The following is a 6,148-nucleotide window of genomic DNA, read 5'->3' on the forward strand; positions in this document are numbered from 1 at the left end:
TAAGGAGCTTTGGTGGCACGGTGCCTAAGGCATTTGACTGCTAACCAGAAGGCTGGCGAGTCCAACCCACGAGCCACTCCTGGGAAGGAAGGTGGGGCAACCTACTTAAATGAGATTTGTAGTTTGTGACCTTCAAGGAATTTATAAATTTCATCTAAATTGTCACAACATTGTTCCTAATATTCTCTGAATAGCTTTTTAATATTGTGGGATCTGTAATTGCTGATTTTGGTAATGGGTGTCTTTTGCTTTCTCTCTTTTATTCCTGATAAGTCAATTTTATTCATCTTTTGGTGCCATTGATTTTCTGTTTTGTTTTCTTTTCTACTTCATTCACTGCTTCCCTGAATTTTTATTCTATCCTATTTTTACTTATTATTTGTTTTTCCTTGTCTAGTTCTTTAAGAGGGAGCTCTGGTGATATAATGCCTAAGGCATCTGACTGCTAACCAGAAGGCTAACAGTTCAAATCCTCCAGCCACTCCCCGGAAGGAAGATTGGGCAAACTACTTTCGTAGTGATACTGCCTCGGAAACCCAAGGAGGGGTCACTATGAGTTGGACCTGACTCGACAACAGTGTGTTTTTAGTTCTTTAAGATGGATGCTGAGGTTATGATTTGAGACTTTTCTTCTTCTCTAATATAGACATTTAGTGCTATAAAGTTTCTGCTGTCTTGCATCTCACACAATTGATATGTTTGTTTTCATTTTCTTCAGTTCAAAATACTTTCTAGTTTCCCCTTTGATTTCTTCTTTGACCCATGAGTTATTTAGAAGTGTGTTATTTAGTTTCCAGTAATTTGAAGATTTTCCAGAGATCATTCTAGTACTGACTTCAAATTCCATTGCATTCTATTAAGAAATGTAGTTCATATATAGATGGACATCTACCCAATTCAAAATATTTATAGAGTATGGGGAGAATGGATTTACAGATTCCTGGTAGTCTCTACCACTATCCCCTTAGGTATGTTATTATTTGACTTTCTCTACTTGTTACTCTACTCATCCTTAGAGCTCAGATCAAAAAGTTGGGTTTCTTTGTGTGGCACAAGCCCATGAATGTTGGGAGGTCAAGAGGCATCTTTATAACTGTGGGTCAAGGACTTTAGTATACTCTCTATTTAAACAAACGTCTTCTTGGAAAATAGTAAACAGAAGAGAAGTATAGCTGTAGTATTCATGGATACAGTAATAGGAAAATATTGAAATGAGATTTAAATATAATCAGGAAAAATATAAGCATTGCCAATATAACTTTTACTTTATATTATATAATTTTTAATTTGTTTTGAAATTCTGAGAATCGTTGTGCTTGATAATAAAAATAACTACCATTTATAGAAAGTTGTATTAATTTCCTATTGCTGCTGTAGCAGATTAACCCAAACTTAGTGTTTAAAACAACAGAAATATAATCTTTTATAGTTCTTGAGTCAGAAGTCTGAAAAGAGACTCACAAGGCTAAAATCAACATGCTAATAAGGCTGATTCCTTCTGGAAGCTCCAGAATCTTTTCCATGTCTGTCCCAGCTCTAGAGGCTGTGTGCATTCCATGGCTTGTGGTTGCATCATTCCAATCTCTGCTTCTATGACCACATTGCTTTCTCCTCCTACTCACTCTGATCCTCCTGATACTCTCTTATAAGAGATTACATTGGGTCTACCTGTGTAATTCAGGGTACTCTCTCCATCTCAAAATCCTTAGTCACATCTGCAAAGTACCTTTGGCCATAAAAGGTAAAGGTAATATTCACATGTACTATGGATTAGAACATGAACATCTTTGGGACACCATTATTCAGCCAACCACAAAAGCCAACTATATGCCACACACTGTGCTCACCATTTTCTATACATCATCTCTAATCCTCATGACCATCCTGTCATATCACTATGATATTCAATGTTAGCTGCCATCAAGTTGGCCCTAACTCATAGTGACTCTACAACAGATTGGACTGTTGTATTAATAGGGTTTTCACTGGCTGATTTTTAGAAGTAGGCCTTTCTTCTCCAGGCCTTTCTTCCTAATCTTTCTTCATTTGCACACTCTGTTGAAACCTCAATAAAAGCATTATATTCAATTTGCAGATGAGAAATCTGAGGCTCAGAGATGTTAAATAACTAACAGAGCCACAAGTATCTAAGGGGCAGAGACAGAATTAAAAGCCAACTGTGCCTGACTAAAGTTCATGAATTTTAATAAATATTGACATTCTGTTTTACAGATTATAACCATCTGTCAACCAAAACAACCCTATTCAGGTAGTGGAGTTATCAGTGATTTCATGAAATTGCCCTTCCATTTCCAGGATTCTTACACTTTATCCAGAACTCTGGGCAACATCCATCTTTACTCTATGAGAAAAATTGTCCCTAACATGAGGAGAACCTAAACATGACAGAGGGAATATAGAGAAACTTATGACAGCAAATCACCTACAGTGCTGAAGCAAGGAGACTTTTGCTGCATCTCTCTGCACACTGAAATATTGACAGCATGGTGGATGGCTTCCTTGGTGCTGACAATCTCTCTCTGCTTTCCTTGCACAGGGCATGGCTATGTTTACATAAGTATTTGCAGTCATTCTTGTCTCCTAGTCTGCAAAGGCATAAGAGCAGTCATTATTTAACTACAGGAGCTATTGACTCCTTTTTCTTCAGTAAATACTGCTGGGAGGCTTGTTTTCTGCTTCCTCCTTGCAGCCATAGTAACCGTTGTTGGGTAATAAGGTTGTCACACTCCTCTGCTGCAGTAAGTTTTTTTTAAAACCTGTTGTCATATCTAGGACAAACAAACAAAGTTTTTTTTAACCAAACTAGACTCCTTTATAATTATGGTGTTTGAGAAGAAATTTATATGACCAAAGTGTGCCCCTTCCAACTACTATGGAAAGAATAATTCACACTTAAAAATCTGTCTGTACTCCGGAATATGGTGGAGAAATAAAGATTATAAATATTATAGATAAAATGTTTGTTGGGCCAGGATCTTTCAGTGGACTATTTCAGCTAACTCCCTTAGGAAGTAGGTGCTAATATCATTGCCATTTTACAGTTAAGAAAGTTGGAATTTAGAAAGCTGAGCCATATGTCAAAGCTGCATATCAGTAAGAGATGGAGCTAGGATTTGAATTCATTGTGTCTGATTCTAGACTAGAATCTGGCTGTAAACATTTCTGTTAGTCTGCCTTAAGTTTGGTATGTTATTGTTGTTGCTAGCCCCCAACTCATGATGACCCCATACACAATAGGATTGGATCATTGTAATTCATAGGGTTTTCATTGGCTGATTTTTGACAGTAGATTGCTAGTAGATTCCTAGTCTGTCTTAGTCTGGAAGTGCCACAGAAACTTGTTTAGCATCATAGCAACACACAAGCCTCCAATGATAGAACAAATAAGTTGTGGCTGAGCTTGAGGTACATTGACCAGGAATTGAACCTGGGTTTCCTGCATGGAAATTAAGAATTCTGCCACTGAACCAGGTGTTCTAGTGGCATAGTGCCTAAGGCATTTGACTGCTAACCAGAAGGCTGGTGGTTCAAACCCACCAGCCACTCCTCGGAAGGAAGGTTGGGCAATCTACTTCTGTAGTGATACTGCCTCAGAAACCCAAGGAGAGGTCGCTATGAGTCAGGTCTGACTTGATGGCAGTGCCTTGGGTTGACCACTGAACCACCACTGTCCATAAAATTTAGTATAAAAAAACCCCAAAACAAAACCCAATGTCATTGAGTCATTTCTGACTGATAGTGACCCATAGGGCTTCCAAGGCTGTAAATCTTTACAGAAGTAGGTTGCCTCATCTTCCTCTTGCAGAGTAGCTGGTGAGTTTGAACTGCCAAACTTCTGATTAGCAGACAAATGTCTTAACCATTGCACCACCAGAGCTCCTTGAAATTTAGTAGACATGCTATCTATTATGTGTGGTTATTTCATCACCAACAAGCTTTCTAGTTCTAGAAGTAAAGCCAAGGAGAAGTACTTTCTTGTCTTAATGAATTAGCTTTTACATAAAGAATATAGTCTTTCCAGAAAGAGGTAAAACCAAGACAAAATCTCCCTAATGGAGAGAAAGGAAAGAAAGAAGTGAAGAGCTGCAATTACCCCTGATGTGATGGTGTGAGATCAGACAGGATTGGGGCTTCTCCTGGGTCTTCAAGCCATGCCTATTTCTGGCAGCTGGGTAAGGCCTTGTCATTGCTGGGGAGTGGCCAGGCACTGGACACTGTGATGTTCAGGCATAATTCATCTATTGAGCTTTAACAGTAAATGGCTGGACCAAATCACACCAAAACATTAAAAACCCAACATCTGGGCTTAAGTATAAACTGCTGCTTTATGATGATGCTAAGTAAACTAGGTTTATAATTAGGCAACAATGTGGAAACCAAATGCCTTGGTTATCTAGTGCTGCTGTAATAGAAATATCCGCAAGTAGATGACTTTAATAAACAAAAATGTATTCTCTCATAGTTTAAGAGGCTAGAAGTCTAAAATCAGGGCAAGAGCTCTAGGGGAAGTCTTTCTTTCTCTGTTGCCTCTGGGGGAAGGTCTTCCTTGTCTCCTTTCAATACTTGTAGGACTGCTGTTTCTTGGAGATCTCCTTGTGTCTTGGCATCAATATTCCTCTGGGTCTAAGAGGTTCTCAGTACAGGGAACCTGGGCCAAAAGGACACATTCTACTTCTACCCCTTCTTTCTTGGTGGTGGTGGGGTCTCTCAGTTTCTGCTCACTTGTTTAATCTCTTTTATATCTCAAAAGAAATTGACTCAAGATACAACCTAACCCTGTTGACTGTATCTGGCCTCAATAACATCATTGTTATTGTTGTTATGTGCCATCAAGTCGGACCCGACTTGTAGTGACCCCTCCTTGGGTTTCCGAGGCAGTATCACTATGGAAGTAGATTGCCCAACCTTCCTTCCAAGCAATAACATCATAGAGATTATTATTTAGAACACATGGGATAATTACATCAGTTCACAAAATGGAGGATAATTACATCAGATCACAAAATGGAGGATAATTACATAATACCGAGAATCATAGCCTACCAACGTTGACACATATTTTTTGGGGGACATAATTGAAACTATAACACTAAAGAAAGCCCATGTTCTTGGTATATATGTTTGAAGGGCTCTAGTCCCAAAAGTGTGTTTTCCAAGGGGCTCTTCCCAAGGCAGTAGAGCACTACACTGTGAGAACTAACTCATGCTGTTGTTGTTGTTGTTGTTATGTGCCGTCGAGTCGGCCCTGACTCATAGCGACCCCTCCTTGGGTTTCCGAGGCAGTATCACTACGGAAGTAGGATTGCCCAACCTTCCTTCCGAGGAGTGGCTGGTGGGTTTGAACCGCCAGCCGTCTGGTTAGCAGGCAAGTGTCTTAGCCACTATGCTACCAGAGCTCCCAACTATAAAAGAGAGTTTCTACATTCTTTAGTGAGAATATATAAGTTTGTTCAATTATTACAGAAGGGCATTTTGGAAATATACAGGTAATATTGACATATTAAATAAGCAGAACCACACTTACCACTGCCCACTTTTTCTCATTTTCGCATCTTATCATTAGTAATATGTACTACATATTACTAACATTTAAAGTGCTGAAGAGCAAGGATGTCTCTTTGAAGACCAAGGTGTGTCTACCCAAGCCAGGGTATTTTCAATTGGCTCATATGCATGTGAGAGCTGGACAATGAATAAGGAAGACCGAAGGAGAATTGATGCCTTTGAGTTGTGTTGTTGAAGAATACTGAAAGTACCATGGACTGCCAGAACTAATGAAACTGTCATGGAAGAAGTGCAGTTGGAATGCTCCTGGGAAGAGAGAATGGTCAGACTTCATCTCACCTACTTTGGTCATGTCAGAAGGGACCATTCTCTGGAGAAGGATACCATGCTTGGGAAAGTGGAGTGTCAACGAAAAAGGGGAAGGCCCTCAATGAGATGGACTGACACAGTGGCTGTGATGATAGGCTCAGGTATTGTAAGGATTGTGAGGCTGGCATAGGACTCGGCAGTATTTCATTCTGTTGTACATAGTGTTGCTATGAATCAGAGACAACCTGACAGCACCTAACAAAAACAACAACATACACATATACATATATGTGCATATATATATATATATATA

This window comes from Orycteropus afer, unplaced genomic scaffold (genome assembly GCF_000298275.1).
Source record: "Orycteropus afer afer isolate SDZICR_OR568_19922 unplaced genomic scaffold, OryAfe1.0 scaffold00073, whole genome shotgun sequence".
NCBI classification, from domain to species: domain Eukaryota; kingdom Metazoa; phylum Chordata; class Mammalia; order Tubulidentata; family Orycteropodidae; genus Orycteropus; species Orycteropus afer.